This window comes from Ambystoma mexicanum, chromosome 8 (genome assembly GCF_040938575.1).
Source record: "Ambystoma mexicanum isolate Mex_15411 chromosome 8, UKY_AmexF1_1, whole genome shotgun sequence".
Classification (NCBI taxonomy): Eukaryota; Metazoa; Chordata; class Amphibia; order Caudata; family Ambystomatidae; genus Ambystoma; species Ambystoma mexicanum.
The window spans coordinates 57,659,091-57,673,029 of NC_090929.1; positions in this window are offsets into that span (position 1 = coordinate 57,659,091).

Here is a 13,939-nt window from a genome sequence, read left to right on the forward strand (position 1 = left end):
CCAGGCGGTGGTTCCCTACTTGACTAGGCTCTGTTTGTACTTGCAGCCAGACGGAGGTACCCTTCTTGCGTAGGCTCCGTACTTGCAGCCAGATGTCAGTTCCCTATTTGCCTAGGCTCAGTACTTGCAGCCAGACGGCAGTTCCTTATTTCCCTAGGCTCTGTACTTGCAGCCAGACAGCAGTTCCCTACTTGCCTAGGATCCGTACTTGCAGCCAGACAGCAGCTCCCAATTTGCCGAGGCCCTGTACTTGCAGCCAGACGGCAGCTCCCAATTTGCCGAGGCCCTGTACTTGCAGCCAGACGGCAGTTCCCTACTTGCCTAGGCTCCATAATTGCAGTCAGATGGTGGTACCCTACTTGCCTAGGCTCCGTACTTGCAGCCAGACGGCGGTTCCCTACTTGACTAGGCGCCGCCCGTACTTGCAGCCAGATGGCGGTTCCCTACTTGCCTAGGCTCCGTACTTGCAGCGAGACGGCGGTTCCCTACTTGACTAGGCTCTGTCCATACTTGCAGCCAGACGGCGGTTCCCTGGAACAGTAGCTGAGTTAGAGAACTCTAGGTAATGCTTACATGCTTATGGCAGCAGCTCCAGGGCAGAGGAGTTCCAATGCATGGAGAGACACAGCCAGTCTTCCCGACAGCAATGGGAGGTTCTCCATGCCAGTGGGACCTTGCACCTGCCATGGCTCGAGACTGAGATGCCCCTCTAAATGCCCTTGGCTGTGAAGAGCAACACCTGGCATACTATTGGCACATCTAGATCGCAGGCTCAGAATCAGAAGTTCATGTCCCAAGGCAGGTCAGCAGCAGGACTCTGCCCCCCCCTGAAGCAGTCACTTAGGCACACTTTCAACTCCCCCCAGATTCTGGCAAAATAGAAACAATGGCTGTGGGTCCCTGGGGTGCTGTTGCCCGCCTCGCAAGGGTGAACACCCTTCATGGAAGCTTGCTCAAGGCACGCACTGAGGCAATAGGTGATTCAGCACCAGGGAGGGTGAGCTGCTTTGGTTCAAATAAATAGTCCTTAGTTTTCTGGACTGATTGGAGTGTTGAATTCACTAAGTGTAACTAAAATGTACATCATTAGGTTGATAACAATGTTGATGTCAATATTGAAGCACTACATAGATGTTAGACATATCATGTATTTATCATGCTTGGTTTGAAGATGTATATTGTTTTGATTGCCACAAACTGTTGTTGCACAGTAGATTTGTTTAAGTTTTATAATATTAAGCATTAATACTTTCTTCAGTAATTTGTTTTTGCTTTTGTAGATACTTTGAAAATTGTGAATTTTGCCCCCGATGAAGAGTGAATACTCGAAACGCGTTGGGCCATCAAATGATGAATTAAATTGAAGCTCTTGTGTTAATCATGAACGTTTTGGTTTATTAATACTTATGAAAGAATTCCATTTCAATTATTTTTGATGAACAGTATATAAATACATGTGAAGAGCATTAACTACATATGGTGTTTTGTATATCAGACACCATATGGTTAAAAATGATTCGTCTGTTCTGACAGATCTTAGACAGTGTGCAGGGGACGGGAGTTCCCCACTTTGGGAACATCCACTTCTTGTTTTTTTTAACATAGTAAGTATGGCCAGCTGGTGGCAAGTGCAAGGGTAAGTGCAGACATCCAGTGTCAAGTGCTGGTAGAGGGACTGAGGGTATACAGCAACAGTCTAGAGTGCGGGGGTTGCCAGGCAGGCAGTGCAGGAGTGCGACTGGCGGTGGAGGGGACCTGGGCCCGAGATCAGCAGGTGGCCAAGTAACCAGTGCAGTTTCAGCCAGGGGTACACCAGGGGAGAGGAGGAGAAAAAGCAGAAGCAAGGAGAAAGGATTTGAGGTGCTTCCGGAACCGGAGATGGTTCTCCTCAAGTTTCAGTGAGGCATGGAGGCTGTTCCTGAGGGCGGCCCCACTCGAAGAGAGAGAGGTCCATCAGCAACTCGTTGCTTGGAGAAGCGACTGACCCTGAGGGAGTTGGAGGCGGATGAGCGAGGAGCTCGAGAAGGAAGATATTTAGGAAGAGAGAGTTGAAGGTATTGAGGCCCAAGGCCCCAGAAGGCCTTGTGGACAATGCAGAGGGTTTTGAACTTAATCCTCACAGCCACTCTGAGCCAGTACAGAGATTTCAGTCCTAGAGAGATATAATCCCTGGGCTTGAGGCCAAGGACAAGTCTCACAGTCTTCTTCTGAAAAAGTTGCAGAGTGTGGATTGTAGAAGCAGGTAGATTTAGAAAGAGGCTGTTACAGTAGTCCAACCTAGAGAGAACCCAGGCTCTGGAGACAGGGAGCTTCTGGGGGAAGGAGAGGAAAGGAAGAATACCTCTGAGGAGGTGCAGCTGGTAGTGTGACTTCTTAGAGACGTCAGAGGTGTGAGGAGATAAGGAGAGTGTGGAGTCGAAGATAGCCCCAAGGTTTTTGGCCTCACAGGTGGGAGCAGGAAGAGGGCCAAGAGAGGCCGGCCAGAGAGTGACAGGAAAGGAGGGAGCGGGTGTGCCGATGAGGAGAATCTCAGTCTTAATGGCATTAAGGCAGAGATCATTGGCGGCACACCACTCCTGGATGGAGGACAGGCAGTCAGAGATGAGAGGAGAAGAGGTGGCAGAGGGGAACCTGAAAATGAGCTGAGTGTCATCCGCATAGCACTGGAAGTGATCACTGTTTCCTTTCAGTATTTATTTGTAAAAAAAGAAACAAAGCAAGAAAGCAGAAATGGGTCTGTCTTGCTTAGGACGCCAGGTTGTCCATCATGCCTTGCAGGGCAATGGTGGTAGACATTAAAACTCATGTATTTCCATTGAAGCTGTGGAAGTGGCTGCAGAGGTGTGACTTGAGGCAACAGCAGTAGCAGGCCATTCGTGTCTAATATGAAAAGAGATTGCGGCTTGATGTGCAAGAACCCATCTGTGTGAGTATCCATTGCAGGCTTCTAATCAATACCATTTTCTCATTTTAATGTTTGGGGAAATACCAATTTAGACTTTTTTTTAAACATTACAACAAGTAAGCGAGGATAAAAACAGATAAAATGACCAAATTTATATGGATTCATATAGATGGAAATATGAAAATTAAGAGCATAATACTGGGAGCTTTAGTTATAAGGGGAAACATACCCCCTTGCATACTCCTAAGAATATTGGGAGTTCTGTGAACTTATAAAGGAACTTGGCATTTGGCCTTGTTCCTCTAGTTAGTCATGGAACTCTTTGGTTACTTGCAATATCCTTTTGGCATGTGGTAGGGGGTATTTTATCCCATATATTTAGACCTAATGCCAAAGGCAATAGGAGTGGAATGGGAATACTGATGGGGGGATTGGTGGGGGAAGCAGACGTCAAGGGCTAAAACAGAATACACATATTGGAATATTCTTTTTATTAATTTAAAGTGCAAATTGGTTAGTTAAAACCTTATAAAATCAACACAAGTTATTATGAATATTACAGCAGAACAGATGAAGGATTAAACAAGTAAGACAAAGTGCCATGTGAGAAACTAAAGCGTTTGCTCTGCATGAATGTGATCTTCTGTGAACATGAGAGAGAGATCACAATTCCACATGGCTGCAGTTTGCTCTAACAGAGTGATTTTACAGAGGGAGTTTAAGTGCTATCTGCTGAAAGGTGCTATAAAGTGCCCCTAAAGTCACTGACACCCTTGCTGATAAACAGCCAACATATAAAGAAATACAGGTCACCAAAAGAGTACCCCAGGAAGCAGAGGAAGGAATAATGGAATAACAAAGGGGGTCAAAGGAAAGGCAGGAGGACTAGGAGCAAGGGATGGTAAGGGTACTCGACATGGAGGAGTAAGGGACATAAAACCAGAAACTGGGGACAGGGTCTGAAGGAAAGCCAGTGATAGCCATGAGGACATGATGGGCACAACCAAAAGGGAAGTGCAGAGAGTAGAGAGACATCGTAAACCAATAGGAATGACCCAAAGCCTAGCACCAAAATACAAAGTGCTGTCCTGTCACAGCCATGGAAAGCATGAGGTGCTGCTACAACGCTAGAAAGCTGGGAAACAGGAGGGTCCCAGGGAACTCAGGAAGAGAGAGGAGACACCAGACAAAGAGACACGCTAAGAAAGAGTGCAGAGCCACAGACAAACACACAAAGAGGTCAGGAAACAGGCGACCGAAAGCCACATGGACATGGAGAACATGAGGTACTGCTACAGCACTAGAAATCTGGGAAACAGGAGGGTCCCGGGGGACTCAGAAAGAGAGAGGAGGCACGAGACAAAGAGGCCCGCTAAGAAAGAGTGCAGAGCCACAGACACACAGAGAAAGAGGCCAGGAAGCAGGCGACCGAAAGCCACATGGACAAAATGAGGTGCTGCTACAGTACTAGAAATTTGGTAAACAGGAGGGTCCCAGGGAACACAGGAAGAGGGAGGAGACACCAGACAAAGAGGCACGCTAAGAAAGAGTGCAGAGCCACAGACACAGAGAAAGAGGTCAGGAAGCAGGCAACCGAAAGCCACATGGACATGGAGAACATGAGGTACTGCTACAGCACTAGAAATCTGGGAAACAGGAGGGTCCCGGGGGACTCAGAAAGAGAGAGGAGGCACGAGACAAAGAGGCACGCTAAGAAAGAGTGCAGAGCCACAGACACACAGAGAAAGAGGCAAGGAAGCAGGCGACCAAAAACCACACGGACATGGACAAGATGAGGTGCTGCTACAGTACTAGAAATGTGGGAAACAGGAGGGTCCCACGGAACACAGGAATTGGGAGGAGACACCAGAAAAAGAGACACACTAAGAAAGAGTGCGGAGCCACAGACACAGAGAGAAAGAGGTCAGGAAGCAGGCAACTCAAAGCCACATGGACATGGACATGAGGTGCTGCTACACTACTAGAAATCTTGGAAACAGGAGGGTCCGAGGGAACGCAGGAAGAGGGAGGAGACCCCAGACAAAGAGGCACGCTAAGAAAGAGTGCAGCGCTACAGTCACTCAGAGAAAGAGGTCAGGAAGCAGGCGACCAAAAACCACATGGACATGGACAACATGAGGTGCTGCTACAATACTAGAAATCGGAGAAACAGGAGGGTCCCAGTGAACACAGGAAGAGGGAGGAGAGACACCAGAAAAAGAGGCACGCTAAGAAAGAGTGCAGAGCCAGAGACACAGAAAAGATATCAGGGATGGGATCCCGCGATCCCAAACGCCCAGTGGACATGGATAGCAACAGGAACGCTGAGTAGTCGGAAGCAGCAAGATTACAAAGGGCCAGAGTCTGAGGGGATTTCAAGTCAGGTTCACAGCCGTGATGAGTGAGTCTCCTGGGAGCACTTGGGACACACCCCAGAATGTGGCCATTGCAGTTTCAGCAAAGCAATGATTCCCACGAAATATGGAGATCCATTCTAGAATGCATTGAAAGGTCCCTGGCATGTACCGGGAGCTTATTGAACAGGCATTCAGTGGGGCAAAGACAGGACCTTGCACATCCCTAAAAAATTAGACTTCCTGATGACTCAGAGAGGGTGCGACTGCAAGGACTCGAATGCACCACGCCGGATGCATAAGCCAGGGCCTGGATACTTGTACAGTTTAGGAGCATCCTGTGCCATAATCAGGGTGCCACAGGGCCTTTGGAGGTAGCTTCTTGGGACAGGGTGACATTAGATGAAAGTTCCATCTGGCTACTGCAATTGGTTGCTTTCGTATCTCTCTAACTGCTTCTATTCTGTCTCCTGGGCTGGCAATTTCTCGCCATCTCTCCCACTTCGTTGTGGTGTCCCTCAGGGCTCTGTTCTAGGGTCTCTGCTTTCCATACTATATACTATTCCTTTGTCAATTTTATCTCCTCATTTATTTCTCGTTTCATTTCTATGTAGGTGATTCCTAAATCTTTTTTTAATTTTCTTTGTTTTCAGAATCTCTGTGCTCAAACCTTTCTGCTTGTCTCTCTGCCATCGAATCCTGGATGTCAGACAATTTCTTACACTTAAATGCCTCCAAAACAGAGATTGTATTTGTCCTCTGCTCTTGTATTCCATCTCCATTCCAGCTTCTTCTATTTTCTTTCCTCCATCACTTCTCTCTCTTTCTTCGACTGCCCATAACCTTGGTGTTGTCTTTGATCCTACTCTTCATTTTCTTTTCTCATTTCTGTGGTAGCACAATCCTGCCATTTTTATCTGTTTAATATTCGCAAGTGCAGCCGAACCTTTCTTTTAATGCTGCTCCAATGCTTGTTTCTAGTTTCCTTCTTTCCTGTCTGGATTGCTGTTCCTCCCTCTTACTCAGATTCTGCTCCCCTGAAATCCATCTTCCATTCTTCTCCTCATCTTATTTTCCTTTCATTCCCCTCTTCAATGCCACTTTTTATGTCTTGTATTTAAATCTCTTTATGCTATGGCTCCCCCCATGGATCACTATATCTCCAGGTATCACCCCACCCGATCTCTATGATCTGAATCGCAATTCTTGCTCTCTTTCCCTCGTTCACCTTATGCCCAGTCGTGCTTTCATTGTTTTTCTCTTCTGTCCCCCAACCTTTGGAATACCCTCCATCTCTCCATTTGTTCTATTACTTCTTTCTTGCTTTTCCATACTCTGCCTGAATCTCATTTTCTTTCTTCTGCATAATTTCCCACAAATTATACCATATTTACTTGTTTTTGTACTGTTTAATTATGTACAGTGCTTAGGTTTTAGGCGCTATAAAAAATCAAATGCAAATACAAAAATACTGCTCAGGGGAATCTTACAGTTCCTCGTGTCATAATGTGGTGCCCTGGTATGTGGTTGGGAATGAGAGATTGCCGACCGCACTGATTCAGTTTAAAGAGATTACTCCCTTGTCGTTCCCATGCCAGAGACCTTATCTGCCAGTCGTTTCATGGCCTTGTCATGTCGCCTCTGTGTCTGCATGTGCTAAGGAATTTGCAGGTGTACAATGTAATTGGGCCTGGAATAAATGACCATTGTTTCGATTACATGATAGAGAACCACTGTTCAGAGATCAATTTCATCTATTTATTGGAGTTTTTGATGTCCTAACGTGTGTGATTTTGTTCGCCAGTCACCTGGGGCACTATGTATTCATTCATTCTGGGATCAATTGGCAGATGTTGGCAAAGTATCCACTTGGACATGGCATTGAAGGATATATCGATTTCTCACTCCTTCCATATGAAACTAATTAGCTTTAATAATTGTATGCTGTGTGCCCTGAGAAACGTTATCTGATGCGGTTTCACTTTCTAAGCAGAACTCTCGCCTCGGGACACTGACTATGGTGCCTGGGCTACTGTCTGAGCATTGTGAGGCCTGGAACTTGGGTTAAGCAACTTATTGTCAGGATGCAATATTTAGGAATTGAGGCTTTGCAGGTTTTGGTCTGAGTACTGGCGGTACGCTGGTTCTTTCTCTGCCATGTTAGTGTTATACGGGTATTGCAAACTGCCATTTAGTTTTTCCCTACTGAAACCTCTCCCTACCTGCCCATCTCTATACTACTAGTGTAACCCTGTCTGGGTAGTTCTCCAACCTGTGCCTACTCCTGTGAATGCAAACTACTTCTCACCCTACTCTGTGTCACACAGCCTATTCTACTCTTGATGGCGGCTGCGTTTCCATTGGTGTTTTACTAAACGGTTCTCAACTTGTACTTTCTTTCATGCTCAGGAACTGGTGGGGGTGTGGCCAGACCCAGTGCCACGCTCATCTGCATTATTACACCTACACACCACTCTATGGGCCAGCTGCGCCCCCGCATAGCATAAACTCTGACGGGTCTCCTGCTGCCTTGTGACTCTTTTACCAGCAGGGATGCTACCGAAAGCATGATGTTGAGTGACTGAGGCTCATTGGACCATGTTAACACCTTGATGACGGAATGTTCTCCAGAGAGGTGAACATTTAGTGCTTGATAGTGCATGGTGGCATCCCATAGCACTTTCCATCCTCTCCTGTGTATCACAGAGACTGAGGGACTGCAAGAAACAACATTTGATTAGAAGAGTGAGACTCTACCACCTTTAGAAATTCCAGGTTATTTGTACTAAAAGCACATTATTTTCCTTAACCAATGCCACTATTCCACCCGCGACCTTATGGATTCAGGTGGGCTCCTGCATCGCCAACATGCCTTGGAGTCTGTGTAACCAGAACACGCAATTCTCTTTATGACGGGAATCTGGTGCCCATCTCCGAACACTTTTCACTAAGTTGCGGACCTGGTCTTAATTATCACTGTCATTGCATGGTCACCTTTCATCATTGAAGATGATAGTAGCTGCCCATATGGTCTGGTAGATCCTTCTTTCATACTTTGCGTACTAGACCATATGAATTCCTTTTGGGGCAGGGTAACACCAGGATGGGGTGGAGACATATCATACATCCCTTTGATCTGGGTAGATTAGGGCCCCATGACTTTGAGCATTGTTGTTTAGTAGCTCTGATGCATTTGGTGTTCTACTGGAACGCTTCCCATTGTTCTTAGCCACATGTTGGGTTTGAGAGACGTGGAACCATTCCATGCAATCTTCAATCTGCGATATTTAATGCTAAATATGACAATACTTGTACATTCGACCCTGTTCACGAAACGATGAATAACTGGGCCAGGTTAGTTTGTACATCTCTATGCCACATAACAGGCATGTACAGACATGTACACCTGTGGAAAATTCCTAACATTCCATTGTTGCATGAGAAAAACATACGTGGTGGATGAGTTGCTAAATTCTCCATGGTCACAAATGATTCATGGTCGAAATACCAGATGTTACTGGATCATTTTATACAGATGTTCTTTTCTACTCTTTTTTGCTTGACGTTGCTGCTACTTTTGAGGAGATCATTGGCACACCTCCCACATTAGTGCCCATCAAATCCTTCTGGGTAATGTTGAGAAAATAATAATTGTCAAGGTTCAAAATTGAGGGGGGGCTGGGAGCTATTTAGCTCCTGCTTGTAGCCTAGAAGAGCCTGCTTAGCTTGACTCGAACAGCTACCAGGAGCAACGTATGGCTCCTGATGCCAACTAATCCCAAACAAACACACCCATGTGAATTTAACTCTGTGCATTTGTGATGAATTGAAGATAAACATTAGGACACCTCTATACAACATTTAAAGCATGCAAGATCCTAAATGATGAGCAAAATGATGTTAGCATGTTATGTGGAAGTTCGATTTGTGAAATGCTATCTACTAGCTCCTGGTTCCCAGTGGTAGCTCCTTGTCATAAAGTAATTCTGGATAACCATGAGCTGCATTTAGCTCCTGCAATCTTAATTTCGATCCCTGCATATGCGACACGTGGATTCTTTAACCTTGCTTGTCTGATTGCAAAAACATGTATGCCAAAGCTTTCGGAATCACACAGGAGCCCAACAGACGCTGAATGTCTCCAAGATCCGACAAGCTCTAACAATGGCGGTTTCCTACTTGCCTAGGCTCCGTACTTGCAGCCAGATGGCGGTTCCCTACTTGCCTAGGCTTGGTCCGTACTTGCAGCCAGACAGCAGTTCCCTTCTTGCCTAGGCTCCGTACTTGCAGCCAGACGGCAGTTCCATACTTGCCGGGGCTCTGTCTGTACTTGCAACTAGACAGCAGTTCCCTGCTTGCCTAGGCTCTGTACTTGCAGCCAGATGGAAGTTCCCTACTTGCCTAGGCTCGGTCCGTACTTGCAGCCAGACAGCTGTTCCCTACCTGCCTAGGCTCCGTACTTGCAGCCAGACAGTGGTTCCCTACTTGCCTAGGCTCCGTACTTGCAGCCAGACGGCGGTTCTCTACTTGCCTAGGCTCTGTACTTGCAGCCAGATGGCGGTTCCCTACTTGCCTAGGCTACATCCGTACTTGTAGCCAGACGGCGGTTCCCTACTTGGCTAGGCTCCGTACTTGCAGCCAGATGGCAGTTCCCTACTTGCCGAGGCTCCAAACTTGCAGCCCAACAGTTGTTCCCTACTTGCTGAGGCTCCGTACTTGCAGCCAGATGGTGGTTCCCTACTTGACTAGGCTCTGTACATGCAGCGAGATGGCGGTTCCCTACTTGGCTAGGCTCCGTCCGTACTTGCAGCCAGACGGTGGTTCCCTACTTGCCTAGGTTCCGTACTGGCAGCCAGACTGCGATTCCCTACTTGACTAGGCTCTGTTCGTACTTGCAGCCAGACGGCGGTTCCCTACTTGCCTTGGCTCCGTACTTGCAGCCAGGCGGTGGTTCCCTACTTGACTAGGCTCTGTTTGTACTTGCAGCCAGACGGAGGTACCCTTCTTGCGTAGGCTCCGTACTTGCAGCCAGATGTCAGTTCCCTATTTGCCTAGGCTCAGTACTTGCAGCCAGACGGCAGTTCCTTATTTCCCTAGGCTCTGTACTTGCAGCCAGACAGCAGTTCCCTACTTGCCTAGGATCCGTACTTGCAGCCAGACAGCAGCTCCCAATTTGCCGAGGCCCTGTACTTGCAGCCAGACGGCAGTTCCCTACTTGCCTAGGCTCCATAATTGCAGTCAGATGGTGGTACCCTACTTGCCTAAGCTCCGTACTTGCAGCCAGACGGCGGTTCCCTACTTGACTAGGCGCCGCCCGTACTTGCAGCCAGATGGCGGTTCCCTACTTGCCTAGGCTCCGTACTTGCAGCGAGACGGCGGTTCCCTACTTGACTAGGCTCTGTCCATACTTGCAGCCAGACGGCGGTTCCCTGGAACAGTAGCTGAGTTAGAGTACTCTAGGTAATGCTTACATGCTTATGGCAGCAGCTCCAGGGCAGAGGAGTTCCAATGCATGGAGAAACACAGCCAGTCTTCCCGACAGCAATGGGAGGTTCTCCATGCCAGTGAGACCTTGCACCTGCCATGGCTCGAGACTGAGATGCCCCTCTAAATGCCCTTGGCTGTGAAGAGCAACACCTGGCATACTATTGGCACATCTAGATCGCAGGCTCAGAATCAGAAGTTCATGTCCCAAGGCAGGTCAGCAGCAGGACTCTGCCCCCCCCTGAAGCAGTCACTTAGGCACACTTTCAACTCCCCCCAGATTCTGGCAAAATAGAAACAATGGCTGTGGGTCCCTGGGGTGCTGTTGCCCGCCTCGCAAGGGTGAACACCCTTCATGGAAGCTTGCTCAAGGCACGCACTGAGGCAATAGGTGATTCAGCACCAGGGAGGGTGAGCTGCTTTGGTTCAAATAAATAGTCCTTAGTTTTCTGGACTGATTGGAGTGTTGAATTCACTAAGTGTAACTAAAATGTACATCATTAGGTTGATAACAATGTTGATGTCAATATTGAAGCACTACATAGATGTTACACATATCATGTATTTATCATGCTTGGTTTGAAGATGTATATTGTTTTGATTGCCACAAACTGTTGTTGCACAGTAGATTTGTTTAAGTTTTATAATATTAAGCATTAATACTTTCTTCAGTAATTTGTTTTTGCTTTTGTAGAAACTTTGAAAATTGTGAATTTTGCCCCCGATGAAGAGTGAATACTCGAAACGCGTTGGGCCATCAAATGATGAATTAAATTGAAGCTCTTGTGTTAATCATGAACGTTTTGGTTTATTAATACTTATGAAAGAATTCCATTTCAATTATTTTTGATGAACAGTATATAAATACATGTGAAGAGCATTAACTACATATGGTGTTTTGTATATCAGAAACCATATGGTTAAAAATGATTCGTCTGTTCTGACAGATCTTAGACAGTGTGCAGGGGACGGGAGTTCCCCACTTTGGGAACATCCACTTCTTGTTTTTTTTAACATAGTAAGTATGGCCAGCTGGTGGCAAGTGCAAGGGTAAGTGCAGACATCCAGTGTCAAGTGCTGGTAGAGGGACTGAAGGTATACAGCAACAGTCTAGAGTGCGGGGGTTGCCAGGCAGGCAGTGCAGGAGTGCGACTGGCGGTGGAGGGGACCTGGGCCCGAGATCAGCAGGTGGCCAAGTAACCAGTGCAGTTTTAGCCAGGGGTACAGCAGGGGAGAGGAGGAGAAAAAGCAGAAGCAAGGAGAAAGGATTTGAGGTGCTTCCGGAACCGGAGATGGTTCTCCTCAAGTTTCAGTGAGGCATGGAGGCTGTTCCTGAGGGCGGCCCCACTCGAAGAGAGAGAGGTCCATCAGCAACTCGTTGCTTGGAGAAGCGACTGACCCTGAGGGAGTTGGAGGCGGATGAGCAAGGAGCTCGAGAAGGAAGATATTTAGGAAGAGAGAGTTGAAGGTATTGAGGCCCAAGGCCCCAGAAGGCCTTGTGGACAATGCAGAGGGTTTTGAACTTAATCCTCACAGCCACTGGGAGCCAGTACAGAGATTTCAGTCCTAGAGAGATATAATCCCTGGGCTTGAGGCCAAGGACAAGTCTCACAGTCTTCTTCTGAAAAAGTTGCAGAGTGTGGATTGTAGAAGCAGGTAGATTTAGAAAGAGGCTGTTACAGTAGTCCAACCTAGAGAGAACCCAGGCTCTGGAGACAGGGAGCTTCTGGGGGAAGGAGAGGAAAGGAAGAATACCTCTGAGGAGGTGCAGCTGGTAGTGTGACTTCTTAGAGACGTCAGAGGTGTGAGGAGATAAGGAGAGTGTGGAGTCGAAGATAGCCCCAAGGTTTTTGGCCTCACAGGTGGGAGCAGGAAGAGGGCCAAGAGAGGCCGGCCAGAGAGTGACAGGAAAGGAGGGAGCGGGTGTGCCGATGAGGAGAATCTCAGTCTTAATGGCATTAAGGCAGAGATCATTGGCGGCACACCACTCCTGGATGGAGGACAGGCAGTCAGAGATGAGAGGAGAAGAGGTGGCAGAGGGGAACCTGAAAATGAGCTGAGTGTCATCCGCATAGCACTGGAAGTGATCACTGTTTCCTTTCAGTATTTATTTGTAAAAAAAGAAACAAAGCAAGAAAGCAGAAATGGGTCTGTCTTGCTTAGGACGCCAGGTTGTCCATCATGCCTTGCAGGGCAATGGTGGTAGACATTAAAACTCATGTATTTCCATTGAAGCTGTGGAAGTGGCTGCAGAGGTGTGACTTGAGGCAACAGCAGTAGCAGGCCATTCGTGTCTAATATGAAAAGAGATTGCGGCTTGATGTGCAAGAACCCATCTGTGTGAGTATCCATTGCAGGCTTCTAATCAATACCATTTTCTCATTTTAATGTTTGGGGAAATACCAATTTAGACTTTTTTTTAAACATTACAACAAGTAAGCGAGGATAAAAACAGATAAAATGACCAAATTTATATGGATTCATATAGATGGAAATATGAAAATTAAGAGCATAATAATGGGAGCTTTAGTTATAAGGGGAAACATACCCCCTTGCATACTCCTAAGAATATTGGGAGTTCTGTGAACTTATAAAGGAACTTGGCATTCGGCCTTGTTCCTCTAGTTAGTCATGGAACTCTTTGGTTACTTGCAATATCCTTTTGGCATGTGGTAGGGGGTATTTTATCCCATATATTTAGACCTAATGCCAAAGGCAATAGGAGTGGAATGGGAATACTGATGGGGGGATTGGTGGGGGAAGCAGACGTCAAGGGCTAAAACAGAATACACATATTGGAATATTCTTTTTATCAATTTAAAGTGCAAATTGGTTAGTTAAAACCTTATAAAATCAACACAAGTTATTATGAATATTACAGCAGAACAGATGAAGGATTAAACAAGTAAGACAAAGTGCCATGTGAGAAACTAAAGCGTTTGCTCTGCATGAATGTGATCTTCTGTGAACATGAGAGAGAGATCACAATTCCACATGGCTGCAGTTTGCTCTAACAGAGTGATTTTACAGAGGGAGTTTAAGTGCTATCTGCTGAAAGGTGCTATAAAGTGCCCCTAAAGTCACTGACACCCTTGCTGATAAACAGCCAACATATAAAGAAATACAGGTCACCAAAAGAGTACCCCAGGAAGCAGAGGAAGGAATAATGGAATAACAAAGGGGGTCAAAGGAAAGG